The following is a 14,752-nucleotide window of genomic DNA, read 5'->3' on the forward strand; positions in this document are numbered from 1 at the left end:
GATAATGCAGGTGCATTTCGTTGCACAAGTGTGAATCAAAATAGTTGGAATAATGAACATAACATTCTTAAATAAACAGGATAGGACAATATATATATATATATATATATATATATATATATATATATATATATATATATATATATATATATATATATATATATATATATATGTGGAAAAATTACAAGACCAGAGCGGGAATCAAACGCAGGTCCTCTGAATAAACCATACCAGTGCTCTGCCATCTGAGCTTTCTGAGCAACCCAATTCCTCCACATTCCATAATTCTCTGACTACTGAACACATTACATCACTGAAGCAAGCATTCCAACAAAATTTTTTTTTTATACGCATATTATCCATGTCGAAGTGATGAATCATATCAGGAAAGCGTGTCACACAAAAAGTGGAAAGGTCATGTAAAATTTAATTACACATTTTCAGCGGGCGAGCCACTGCCCAAGGCACCGCACAACAATACGGGGCCACGTGCAGGCGAGTGGGGGCTGAACTGAACTTTGTTCAAGTCGATCAATATATTCAGTGACAGTGCGGATACTTTTGCCGTGTATTACTACAGCTTACAAACGATCAACCGAGCAGCTTGTAGAGGATTCGCTAAGTGGCTTAACTGCAGTGCTGGATTAACCATTAGGCAGACAAGGCATGTGCCTTCGGGCCAGCCAAAAATTCGGGCCAAAAATTATTTTCACATTTATTATTTGTCTTTTTTTGAATTAAATATTTTGTTCTTGAATCAGTTCATCTTTTGTCTGGGGTCCATTCCATGAGCCCGAGATCCAATTTAAAATTTTCAGGCCATTCTCTAAAATTTCAAAATGTGCCTTAGGGCCAGCCGAGGCTTAATCCGGCACTGGGCTTAAGCACTCAAGCAAACACTCCAACGAAACGGTTGATAAGGAACAGCTGGCTTTGTAAGCGATAGCAAGCTGATCAGTCATGGGACATACCCTCGAGAAACCAATACGTCGCTAATTTGTTAAAATTTTCAGATTTCATTCCAGATTTCAAGTTTAGTCAACGTGATCCATTCCTCCAAACTGAAATTGTATTTTTATTTTTACTTGAATTAGTCCGTGAGAGTAGATCGTGGAATATAAGATCATATAAAATTCATGAAATCGCTCCAAGCTCCTAATTTGAAAAGCATAGCACTTACAAAAGCGATGGAAACAGCGGTTCGTAGGTGTGTAGATGAGGAATTTGATGATGCGAGTGGGGCAAGTGAAAAAAAAAATTGAGAGCTTCATTGTTTGGAAACCATTGTAGCCTGATCCAAGTCAAGGTATTGTTGAGCAGGCCAAAAAAAAAATGGTGAATTAAGACTCCTGCGAGGGAGAGCGAGGTGAACGAGGATGCGTCTGATGAAGGATATAATTAAATAAGGCCGTTAATTATCTTCGAAAAGGATGTTTTAATTAATCCAAACACCCAGTTTTCACTCCTGCAATTCCTTGGAGTTTTCTTGGTATGCATGCAAAGTTTCAGGCTGCTAGGTTTTATAGTTTTGGAGTTATGGAGGAGACACACTGACACACACACACACACACACACACACACACACACACACACACACACACACACACACACACACACACACACACACACACACACACACACACTCGTAGGTGACATGGGTGGTCGCTATATAATTGCATACTAGTCATACAGTTTTTGATGGATCGGGCTGAAATTTTTTGACAAAGAGGTTGATTATAGTTCGCATAAAAGCGCGGAAGCCGATTTTTGATTTTCGGGAAAAAATATTTTTGGGATTTTTTCAAAAATTTCAAAGTCCCGTTGCTAGGCAACAGTGGCATCCATAGCAACGGTAATCAAAAGAATACAACTAGATCCTGGTATGAACCTACCTGTCAGGTTTCATCAAAATCGGTTGACTCCTCTGGCCTCCAGAGCTGTCCATTACATACAAACAAACAGACAGACATACAGACACACAGACGGAAAACCTGAGACTAAGGGTAGTCTAGCGATCACCCAACAGACAGACACACAGACACAACGAAAATAGTGGTCACTGCTGGCGCCAGCTAACCAAAAAATTTATCAAACATGAGAAAGCAAAGGCCGTTCGCATCCACTTGAGGGATATGGATAACATTTGTCGGTGTGAGGAGTGAGGAGGGGGAGATTGTTCATGTGATATCCATCACAGCCTTTTAGATGCTGAATACGGAATAATATACAACACACGAAGAGGAAGATCGAAATATAAATGGAAAATGCAAAGCCCATCCACATTCAAAATGTATTGGTTCACGAGCAAGTGACCACTATATTCGTTATGGGTGTGTGTCTGTCTATCTGTCTGTCCCGAGCATAGCTCCGTGGGTTTTGATCCGATCTTGATAAAATTTTGGTTGGAGGTTTGTATCATGATCTAGTTGTGTTTTCCGGAGAATGGGAGTGCTGCGCCCATTATGGGCGGAGCCACGCCCAAAAAAACTTGTGTTTTTAGGGGGTAGCCGGTTTCAAGTTACATCTTCTCCGAGGGGGTTTGTCGAATCTGGCAGGGGTTTCGGTATTTGGTTAGCCCACTGGCACCTGCATCGCCCCACGGAGCTCGATTTTTCATTTTCGTCCTAAGGTCAAGGTCACAAGGTCACAAACTTAGAAAATGTCAAAAAAAATTATTTAAATTGGGCATCGAGCTCCAAGGGTTTTCAACTGTTTCGAATGAAGGTTGGAATGCAAGTAGTGCTCTTCGAGTACGACAACTTTCATCATTTACATTTTTCCCGATTCCCGCCAGTTTGCCTGTGGCGTCCCCTCGTGAACCATCGCCGTCTCCAGACTTGTAACCTTTAATATTCATCTTCTTCTCCTGTTTTTTTTTTTCACTGGCACAGGCACGCACGCCGACACCGAGCTGGAGTAGTTTATGAAAACAAATTGAACGTACAAATGGACCCTGCCCCCCCCCCATGTCATTCAGTTTTTATAAGTTTATTGTCTGCTGTGGTTCGCAATGCCACGCGGATTGCATAACAAGCCAAGGTATGGATGCACTGAGAGTGGTGATAAAGCAGCAAACATAGTGCGTACTTGATTTTATATCCCATGTACTAGACACAAATGTTGATCTGAATTGTAGTACCATGGAATACAGTAGTATCACACAGTACGGCAGTACCATGGAGTATTACCATACTCCATATCCAAAACAAAATATATAAAACATGAACCATTTTATTGCTTTCACAAAAATGCAGAAACAAGAAAGGAAAAAACATTAAAAAAAGAAAAGAAAAGGAAAAACAGATGGATGAAATATCAAAAAAACAACCAAACTAGGTAGGAATGACACCAAAATCCTCATGGATTACCATCATGATATTTTTTGACATTTTATTTTTGTTGTGAGATTGTAATGGAACAACATCAAAAGATGTTGTGATGCTACAACCTTGTTTGGTTTTTTTTTGAGATTTCATCTCTATGTTTTTACAGTTTTTTTTTCAATTTTTTTCTTCTTTATTATATAGATTGTTACTTGATTCTCCCATAATGAGCGAGGTTACAAGTCTGCCATCTATCTATAATTCCAGCAGTGTGTGTGTGTGTGTGTGTGTGTGTGTGTGTGTGTGTGTGTGTGTGTGTGTGTGTGTGTGTGTGTGTGTGTGTGTGTGTGTGTGACCGCTGTTCCGATCTAATTGAAACTTGCCAGGTATATTGCTGGGAACCTGAGTATGTGCCTTTTCAAGGTTTGATATTAATCGGACAAGTGCTTCCCAAGTTAGGGCCATTTACTTACCAACCAATGACAAGACACGTTGCTGCGTGGGCGTGGCCGATGGAGAAGAGAACCTCAGCCGCGTTCCCCATTACTGGCTACAATGTACGGACTTCCGGATAGTGATGACTTACTGTATTCTAATAATTTCTCGATTTCTTATGCGCATTTATAGATAAACACAATGCCCCAATTCAGTCGTCATTTACGAGAGCGAAGGAACGGCCTATGTAGTTGTTTGAAAGTTTTGGGGGGGGGTTGCACGTACGGGCACGCGAGAGCGAAGGAACGGCCTATGTGGTTGTTTCTGGCTTGCGGTTTGAAAGTTTTCTTTTTTTTGCACGCACGGCCACGCACGTACGGGCATGTACTAGTCTATCTATAATTCCAGCAATGTGTGTGTGTGTGTGTGTGTGTCTGTGACTGCTGTTTCTTGACAACCACTGGTCCGATCTAATTGAAACTTGCCAGGTATATTGCTGGGGACCTGAGGATGTGCCTTTTCAAGTTTTGATATTAATCGGACAAGTGCTTCCCAAGTTATGGCCATTTATTTACCAATCCAATGAAAGGACATGTTGCGTAGGCGTGGCTGCGTAGGCCGGTGCGTGGCCGGCCGACGATGACGTCACGTGCCGTGCCGGTTACGATGGGGATCGGTGCCTTAGTTACCGTGGCGTAGGAGTGGCAATGGTCAATGGCAGCGAATGTCATGGCAAGCAAAGACAGGGAGGTAAACTTGATTTTAATTAACTCTGTCTGTGTTAGTATCACAGCAGTTGTTACTTCAATGCAAGCGATAATTCGTGGAATGCATGTGAACATTCCCCACGGGCACGCACCGCTTCCGGATAGTAATGACTTACTGTATTCTAATAATTTCTCGATTTCTTATGCGCATTTATACATAAACACAATGCCCCAATACAGTTGTCATTTACGAGAGCGAAGGAACGGCCTGTGTGATTGTTTCTGGCTCACGGTTTGAAAGTTTTTTTTTTTTTGGTTTGCACGTACGGCCACGCACGTACGGGCATGCGAGAGCGAAGGAACGGCCTGTGTGATTGTTTCTGGCTCACGGTGTGAAAGTTTTTTTTTGTTTGTTTTAGGGGGGCGTGGTTTGCACGTACGGGCATGCGAGAGCGAAGGAACGGCCTGTGTGGTTGTTGTTTCTGGCTCGTGGTTCGAAAGTTTATTTTTTATTTTTTGCACGGGCACGTATTAGGACACCTAATAACCTCTGCGACAGTCCAACACAGGTAAGACTCATACCTGGGAACATCTGCGATTATTGAGAAAGGTTAACAGAAGAGCTGTTGGTATTTTTGAATAAAAGCAAATGATATTGTAGTGAAATGTCTGCATGAATAATTATTGAGGCAGGAGGCCAGGGGAATTCCCAGGAGATATTTTGTCATTCTTTTTTAGATCTATTTATTGGTCATTGCTGTGTTTTAAAAGTTGTATGAAACGTTGATGTTGCTGGAGAACGTGATGCGATCGATGATCGCATGGAAGGAGATGGAAGTGGTTCAAGAGAAGAAGAAGAAGAAGAAGAAGAAGAAGGAAGAAGAAGAAGAAGAAGAAGAAGAAGAAGAGTGAGGGAATTGAGTGTGTTGCCAGGGGTGATGCTGTTGGGTGGACCTTGCAGTACGGTAACTGTGATGCTGGCTGAGCTGTAAAAACAAGTGTTGCTTATACAGTGCAGAATTTCAATAAATCGTTGTTGGATTAAAAACAATATGTTTGACAATTGACTTGCCCAAGTATAGTCTGACCAATTCAAGGTAATCAAAACAACATTCAGATGGCATCTTTTCCCGCCTTGTCATTTGTCACCTGTTGCCATTATTTTTCTATTATAAAAGGATAATAACAACACACTAACGTGGCCAAACAAAATGGTCGCTCTCAATTGGACATCGTAACTCGGCATTCCATTGGATGCCTCAAGTTGAAGAGGAATCATGTGATGGCGGGAAATCTCTAAAATGCAACAAACCACTGGATCTTGTGCCAGTAAGAGAGAGACATGAAAGAACAATATTACTGCTTCATCAAAACAAAAGTAAAATCCTATTTAAAGTGCACACCTGGAAAATAGAGAGATTGTTTGGAGGTAGATGAGGGAGGGTGGGGGGGGGGGTGCAGAGAAGAAGGGCTGATGAGACCACTTGCCAAAATCTTTTGCCAAACAAGCAAATCAGCTCGACATGTTGTACATGAAGTTAAATATGAGATTTTGTGTGTTATTTATTAAATAATGGCAAGAAAAATCAACATTCAGCGATTCAGTTAAATCACTCCTTTTTGCATCCTCAATCCATCATTCCACTTCCCCCTACTCCCAATAAATAAATAAATAAATAAGCAAACTTGGCATCACACTCCACATGAAGATGAGGAACAGAATAAAATGATGAGAAAAGGATTGTTGAGGACGGGTAGTGGCAGGGGGCAAGTATTAGGTGAATGAAGAAATGAAGGAAAGGGGATGTTCACACAGCCTCCATTTAACCACAAGTTGCAGAACGACACACACTTCGCACAGATGAACGCGACTACTCGCACAGCAGAGGCCGTATTCTTCCAGGCTACCTGGATCTTTATATTCCTTGTACGGTACTCCAAAGCAACAATCCAACATCATCAAGAAGAAGAATGTCCGATTTTAATCTCTCATACGGACAATGTCACCTACTAAGGATTGGGTACTTTATAGGGAGGCTAGCAGGATGGCAGGATGGCCAGGAAGTACACGCACTCACCTCAATATGCTGTCTAGTCCTGGGTTTGAATCCTGACACGGCTATAAACTGTCATCCCAGTGTTTCACAGGCGAAGGGTGATTCATCAGTGTGCATGTGTCGTCTCTCAGATGGACGTTAACCTGGACCCGTCTGCCAGAATTAGTTTGTGGACGTTAAAGATCCCACGGTGTCCTGAACGGCACCCTGAACAAATTACAAATTCATAGCCTAACTCCTGCTGGGAATGCAATGGCAAACCATCCATCCATCCATCCATTGGGACCATACACTGTGCAGAGCGTTGGTGCTGCCTTCGGCTATTGGGCACAATCCTGGACTGGTCGCCGCTCCGACACAGGATACCAGCATGCTGGCACTCATTTTGCCGACCTCGGAAGGATGACAGGCAGAGTCAACCCCACCTGGTATTAATTCAACAGACAAGCTACATTTGAACTCAGGATCCTAAGATCCCAAGCCCACCACCCTAACCATTAAGCCAACACCACACATAATGGCAAACCATCTGGAATAATCATTTACAAGAAACTGCTTCAGCAACACCGACGCTCAGGATGGAGCGGAGTCTGGTACATCAGAATCAAAACTTTGTAGGTATCAGATTAACACTGGCTTCAGCCACAGACGACACAAACATTGAACTGAATGAATGAATACGCTGTACCTGACTACTTGGAATTCAAAGGAATGAGCTAGACCTTGACACATATATATATATATATATATATATATATATATATATATATATATATATATATATATATACATATATATATATATATATATATATATATATATACATACATACATACATACACACACACACACACACACACACACACACACACACACACACACACACACACGTATATCATTTCAAGTGACTTTCGGTTTGTAATTCGTTCTCATGAGATAAATTGCTTTCATTTAAAGCACCTGGTGTTGATTTGAGACAATATACTCAGCATTGTTTTGAAACAAGAGGACTGCTTCTGTTAAACATCAAGTCCTTGGCACGCTTTACGGAAGACAAACAAAGCGGACCTACAACTAGCCTTGACTGATGGTTTCTTGTGAAGTGAGATAAAATGTCAAGACATTACTTCATTCAGTAGAGTGTATTGAGATCTCCCACGCTCTTCCCTATCTTCAAACCTTTCTTGCTATTCTCTGTTTTATGAACATCCTAAAATTGTAATCCGAGTTATGAAGACGCTTCTTTGAAGCTCGCTCGGGCCTGTGGTTAGGTATCGTTGGGAGAGGTCAATGGTTCCGTTTTCCCTTTCGAGATGTCTGCTTCTGAGTTTTGTTCCTGGCACAATCGAATCACACTAAAAATAGTATGGTCCCACTCCCAGAGCCCCCAGGACGAAGCATTGCATCTCAGAGCAAATGGTCGTTTGTAAGGAGTTTGAAGTCTGCTAGATTATCTCCTTCTTCATTCGTATGCAGCGCATAGCTGCAAGTAGCATCATTTGCTGGCAGGAGGCGTGTGGCTCTACCGGAATGGAACGCCAAGTTTAATGCTGATGCAATGACCCCACCTTGCAGGTTAAAACAGCATTTTGGATTTGGCCAGGGTGCTGACGATCACTCACCTACACTTTGTGAAGGAGACGTTGGGATCATTAACATGCACCAACTAATGCTGGCAGATGGAACGCCCGGTTTAATGTTCATCCGAGGCTATCCTGCCAGCTCAACTTATCTGCATGGTGGACATCAGCATTATCAAATTACAAATAACTTGCCAAGGTGATGCTTGGCATTGACCTTCATTATGAAATGGATTGTAGAAGTGCCATCAGAAGGAAATATTAGCCTTACAAAGTGCTTCAGCTCGAACAAATGCCACTCCAAGCAGGAAATACTGTGGTGGTCTCTCTTAGAATGAACAAACTGTTTTTCATTTCAAAGGTCGGAGCCAACTTGTGAGCCAACGGCCATCCATATCTGTGTCTGCGGACGTCCTCCTGCAGTTGGGTTACCTTTTTCGAGGACATTGGTGGCAGGATTTGCACTCCGGCCACCGTAAAACACTTCATTCCGCAAAACATTCAAAAAAAGAAAAACCTGCAAAGAAAACTGAAAACCCACTCTAAGGAGTACGTCCTGTGCTATTGCCCTTTGCAGACAGCTCACCGGATGACAGTATTGGGGCAAAACCTGAAGGACACCAATTGTTTGATGATAGGAGGAAAAGTATGGGGTAACCTTTCTGGGTTGGATTGCGGTGGTGTGTGTCGGAGTGGTGCTGAGGTGTCGTCCACCAGACGGTGGTCTCCTCGGGTGAACCTGAGGTGGTCCTTTTGGGTGGATGCCTCGAATGTCCTCTCCCGAAGAGAGGATGATCACCTGTCTCTGTTATCATCTAAGCTCCAGCGTTTGAACATCGGTATTGCAGCACTCTCTGAGGTTCGGAGATAGTGGTGTCATTATCATACACAGCCAACTGGTCTGGTCGCTCCGATGGTTACCATACCCAAGGAGTTGCTGTAGCTGTATCCAATAAGCTGACTCCCATGATAATTGACATAACACCAGTCAAAGAGCTCAAAGAGTCAAAGAGCTTATGAGACTGAGGATTCGTCACTCCTTGGGTGTCATTTCCCTGGTCTCTGTTTATGCTCCGACTGAGGTGAGTGATCTCACCGTGAAGGATGCATTCTATGCCACGATCGAGTCTGTGGTTGATCAGTGCCCCAGGCAAGATACTCTTCTTGTCTTGGGGGATTTAAATGCATCAACTGGAACTGATAAGGATGTTATGAGACATGTGTTGGTCCCCATGGGTTTGGAACTATGAACCAGAATAGCACTAAGTTCCTTGACTTTGCAAAAAGTCATGGACTTAGGGTGGCTGCTTAATGGTTTCAGCACACAGAGACTCATCGCTGGACTTGGTATTCCAACGCTGGTGGTGTGGCAAAGGATCATATGCTCGTTGATGGACACTGGAGGATGATTCAGAACTGTAGGGTCTAGCAGAGGGCTCAGTTCCTCAATACCGACCACAGGCTTGTGGTAGCAACTCTGAAGTTGCAGCTTAAATCCAGGAGAATGGTACCATCCCAGCCGAGGCTGGATGTTTGCAAGCTCAAGGATGAGAGGGTAGCTGAGGAGTTTGTGAACATGTTGAGTGGGGATTTGTGAGTCGGTGTTTTTGGGAATCCTGAAGAGTTGTGGAGTGCCTTCAAGACTGCCATCCTTGATGTTGCGGGTGTTTGTCTTGAACCCACCATCAGGTGAAGAATAACTTTGTGTCTCACGGGACATTGGATACCATTGACCAGTCACCGGACCAGGCTTAATGGCAGAGCTGATCTGCTCAGGGAGTTGAGATGTAAAACAATATGGGCGCTGAGGGTGGACAAGGAGGCCTACTTCTGCTGGAAACAGGAGACATGTCCATCCTCGTTCTTCACACTGTGCCTTAAGGTCTGCATACTTTGCCCTCTTCCTTTCATATGCCCATTCCAAGTTGTCTTCCCATGGAACTGTGAGCTCCACGACTATTACAGTCTTCTGGGGAACTGACCACATAATAATGTCAGGGTGTGAATTGGTCAGGAGAACCTCTTTTTTATGTATGCCTTGTCAAGGCTCATATGAGAGCTAACACACAATGCACAGCAAGGGGGGCATGATACAAGAGGGGCGTGGGAAGGACAAACCAGTGGGGAACAGAGACATTAGGAGATCTGTGGAAAGGGAGAGGGATGGGGCAGGGAGCACGGGTAAACAAGATGGGCACGATAGGGACTGTCAGCAAGGAAAGCAGGGAATTTGTAGGAGGTGGGTTTGGGGTGGATAAAACGGGGGTAGAAAATATTGAGTATTTGGATGGGGGACGAGAAGAGGTGGTGAACAGCTGTTTTGAAGGCCTGGAGGGAAGAATGGGATTGAACAGAGTGAGGGAGTTTATTCCAAAGGTGGGGAAAAGGAGGAATGAAAGAGTGAAGGTGAGGAGTGATTCTTCATTTTGGAAGTTTTACCAGCAGGTAGTTGTTGGTAAACCTTGATCGCTCTGCGGGAATATGGTGGGGACATATTGCAGACAGAGCAGGGGGGGGGGGAGACCGGAGAGGAGACGGTAGAAGACAGAAAGATCACCGACATGCCTGCGATAAGAGAGTGAGCTGCCCAAAGACTCAACCTCATCGTGGGAGATACCAATGATCCGAAATGCCTTGATTTCCACAGCGTGAAGCCGAGAAAGGTAAGAGGCAGGAGCATCAGCCCAGAGCAGAGAGCAGTACTCCATCAGGCTGCGGATGAAAGCTTTGTATGTGGTCAGGAGTTCAGGTGGGCCGAGGAAGGACTTTGCAAGACTGAGGATTCCCAGTTGGTGACTGGCTTTGGAGGCCAGGCTGGAAATGTGGCTTTCCCAGGAAAGATCATGGCAGAAAGTGAGACCCAGAAGCTTGAAAGAAAGGACTTCTTCCAGAGGATTGTCGAGGAAGTAGATGGGGTGGGCGGGGGTTACAAACGGTCCTTTAGGAGAGACATGTTCCACGTGTTGGACCAGTTTGTGATTTTATCCAGATCTGCAGAGAGTGAAGAAGCTGCTGCTTGCCGGGCTGAGGGATGAGAGATGGTACGGCAGAAGGTGGAGTCATCAGCAAACAGATATAGAGGATTTTCCAGAGAGTCGGAGAGATCATTGATGAAAACCAGAAAAAGAACAGGGCCTAGAATGCTGCCTTGAGGAACTCCAGTCTGGACAGGAAGAGGGGAAGAGAGAAGTCCATTTAAGGCCACACGTTGGCTGCGACAGGAGAGGAAGTCTGCGAGCCATGAGTGGAGATGAATACCATAGGAAGAGAGTTTGGTGAGCAGGGCAGGGTGTCAGACCATGTCAAAAGCACGCAATATGTCTCGGGATATGGCTCTGATTTAATGTCCAGCAATGAGTACCTCCATCCATTGTTGGGAGAGCAAAAGCAGCATATTCAGGGTGGAGTGACCTGGTCTGAAACCAAATTGGTTTCAGACTAACCTCTTCTGAAAAAGTCAATTTTTTTTAATCAAGGTGAACTTTAAGTTTCCACTCTGCTTTTGGTACAAGCAATGATTTCCTTTTCAATCAGACGAGGAGTTTCTGAATTCTACTGCCTGCTGGAACAAATCTAATAGACTTCGGCCAGACTACTGCCTTATTCGCCATCACCCGTATGTCCTCCACCTGATGCAACTGGCAACTGCACCTTAGTGCTCGGGCTATCCAGAGCCAGCATAGCAAGAGACCATGGAATACCCAGCCATTTCCTAACATAGCTACTAATTACTCTTTGCATTTTCTCAAATCTAGTTAATGTGATCTCATACTCCTGCATTCGCCACAGAATTCATGAAAGCACACCAAACTTTAAACACTACAACTTCAACTCACCAGGTAACCATGACTTCTCAATGGCTTCTAGTCCTTCTGAAATAGTCTTCAGCAACTCCACCCCATGGTGGTGGTCCGTTAAGGGTAAGGAATACCACCTCCAAGACTCTTTATTGATTCCTCCTTCACAGTGGTTCTCTCCAGCAATCTGCAACCTTACCAACTTGTACTCTCCCTTTGCCAAAGACAAACTCATGCTCATTTTGGTTTAAACTTCATCCGACTCCATAAAATTAATTCATCCAGTCTGCCTCACATTCTCTTCATCACCTCTGTTTCTTCCATGATTAATGTTGCATCATCCATAACGGATTGCATTGGGGGAATAACTTGGCCTGATAAGAGCTCTATTTACTCTCTGCAATGTTCTTCTGCTGCTCAAACAATCAACTCCATGGCCATGAGAAACAACAAAGGTGACACAACACACCCCATGGGAGTACCAATCTCAAGGGATTTGTATTCCCACTTTACACACACACACACACACACACACACACACACACACACACACACACACACACACACACACACACACACACACACACACACACACACACACACACACACACACACACACACACACACTATTTATAGTTACTATGACTTTGCCCATTCACATTTTGACCCAATTTTTTAATACTTTCTCCACATTCTCATAATAAAGGTTTGTTGAATATTTGATGACAAAACCTCAAATGGTAAAAATGGTAAATGTTATGGCTTGGACAGACGCACTGAAGCTCAATGATAAATAAGTAAATCCCCATTTCCCCCATCCAAATCCTCGATCTTTTCTACCACCGTTAATCCGCCCCAAACCCACCTCCTTCAAGTTTCCTGCTTTCCTTCCTGAAAGTCCCTGTAATGTCCATCTTGTATACCCCAGGTTCCCCACCCCATCCCTCTCCCTTCCACAGATCTCCTCATGTCTCTGTTCCCCACTGTTTTGTCCTTCCCACTCCCATCCCTCTTGTCTCATGCCCCCCTTGCTGTTTGTTGTGTGTTTGCTCTCATATGAGCCTCCAGAAGGTATACAAAAAAAAATACATGGAAGCAATTAAAAAAAACGAGAAGGGCACTCTTTGATGTCCCAAAATCACCAGATATGCCTTCACCTACATTACATCATCATTATACATACTTGTACCAAGTTTGATTTAAATACCTGAACCCACATTTAAAATATTCAATAATTCTGGCTGCAAGACCTTGCGTCCAATCAGGTTGAAATTTAAGGCATACTTTCACCATGAGTATTAGATCATAATTGTGATGTTTCACATCGATTGATGAAGTGGTTCAAGATAAATAATTTTTTTCAAGATTTTCGTTCAATCCAATATGGCTGCCAGACCATGTGACCTATTAATTATTCGTGAACACCCTGGTATCACCAAGGCTTGGGGAACATGTGGATGAAGTTTCCCCTGAATCTGTCAAGCCATTCTGGAGAAGATTTTAAAGGTTTATCCTTCAAAAAAAATTGTCATTGCCAAAACATGTGACCTATGACATCATAGGTGGATAACTTTTTGTTCCTCATGGATAGGCAATCATATCTGTAATGTTTTGCTTCGATCTGTTCAGCCGTTACAGAGAAGAAGATTTTTGAAGGTTTTATGATAAAAACAATATGGCTGCCGAACCACGTGACCGATAACGTCATCATTTTTTTTGACAATTACAATTCAGCTCGAGATCACCCTCAGAAATTTTCATTCTGATCGGATAAAGCGATTGACAAATGCAATTATAACGAAGCCACGTATGACATCATCAAAAAAATCACACTTGTTTCTCATGGGGTGTACTTCACATGTGCAAAGTTTTAATTTTTTCCATAGAGTGGTTTCAGAGAAACGAAGGTCCAAAGTTTTTCTTTTTTTCCAAAATGGCTGCCACACCACATGATCTATGACATCAAAGCTATCACAAAAACATTCTACATGTGTAGTCGCATCTATGGTGAAAAAGAAAAAAAAAACCATACCGCTCCGCTTCGATGCAACCCCGCTTCGATCGGACACCTGACCCACGATGTCCTCATCAAATCAAATTCACAATGGGTGGTCGATCACATATTTGGAGTTTCGCATTGATCGGATAAGGTTTTTTTTGTCCAACATGGCTGCGAGACCATGTGACCGATGACGTTGAAATTTTCAATAAATATTTCCCATGCCGAGTCGATCATATAAAAAAAATAAATATTCCTCTGAAATCGCTTAGCCTTTTGATGTGAGGCTTTGCAGTCATGATCCACTACTGTTGCTGCAAATATTTTATTTAACAATGACCTCATCAGTCACATGATGTGGCAGCCACGTTGGTTTTAAGGAAAGAATTAAACAATTATTTCTCTGAAACCATTTAACCTATCAATACTATACTTTGCAGGTATGATCCACTGCTCTTTCTGCATACATTTGATTTCAAAATGACATCATCAGTCACGTGGTGGGGCAGCCACATTGGTTTCAAGGGGAAAAAAAAATTAAAAAAATTATATTTCGGAAACTGATGTAGCGATTGATGCAAGTCTTTGCAGTTGTGATCCACTGCCATTGCTCCATTTTCAGGCAACATGTTTCATATTGATCTGTTAAGTGGTTTTGGAGAAAAAGGTTTTTTAATTTTCGGTTTTCAAACCAACATGGCTGCCAAACCACATGACCTATGGCATTGAAAATTTGGACTCTGCCCAAGATTGGGTCGAGGATTACGTGTGTCAAGTTTCATTTTGATCAGATAAGGTTCATTTTTCTATCCAATATGGCTGCCACACCACATGACCTATGACATCATCATTTC

General features: G+C 43.0%; 1 protein-coding gene across 3 annotated transcripts in view; it reads right to left on the minus strand.

Moving 5' to 3' along the window:
* Positions 1 to 14,752, minus strand: part of LOC147019441 (thyrotropin receptor-like) — a 100,751-nt gene that overhangs the window by 46,364 nt on the left and 39,635 nt on the right. The gene's annotated exons all lie outside the window — the stretch shown is intronic.

The sequence above is a fragment of the Eptatretus burgeri genome, chromosome 9 (assembly GCF_056783735.1).
Source record: "Eptatretus burgeri isolate ZD-2024b chromosome 9, Ebu_testis_v1, whole genome shotgun sequence".
NCBI classification, from domain to species: Eukaryota; Metazoa; Chordata; class Myxini; order Myxiniformes; family Myxinidae; genus Eptatretus; species Eptatretus burgeri.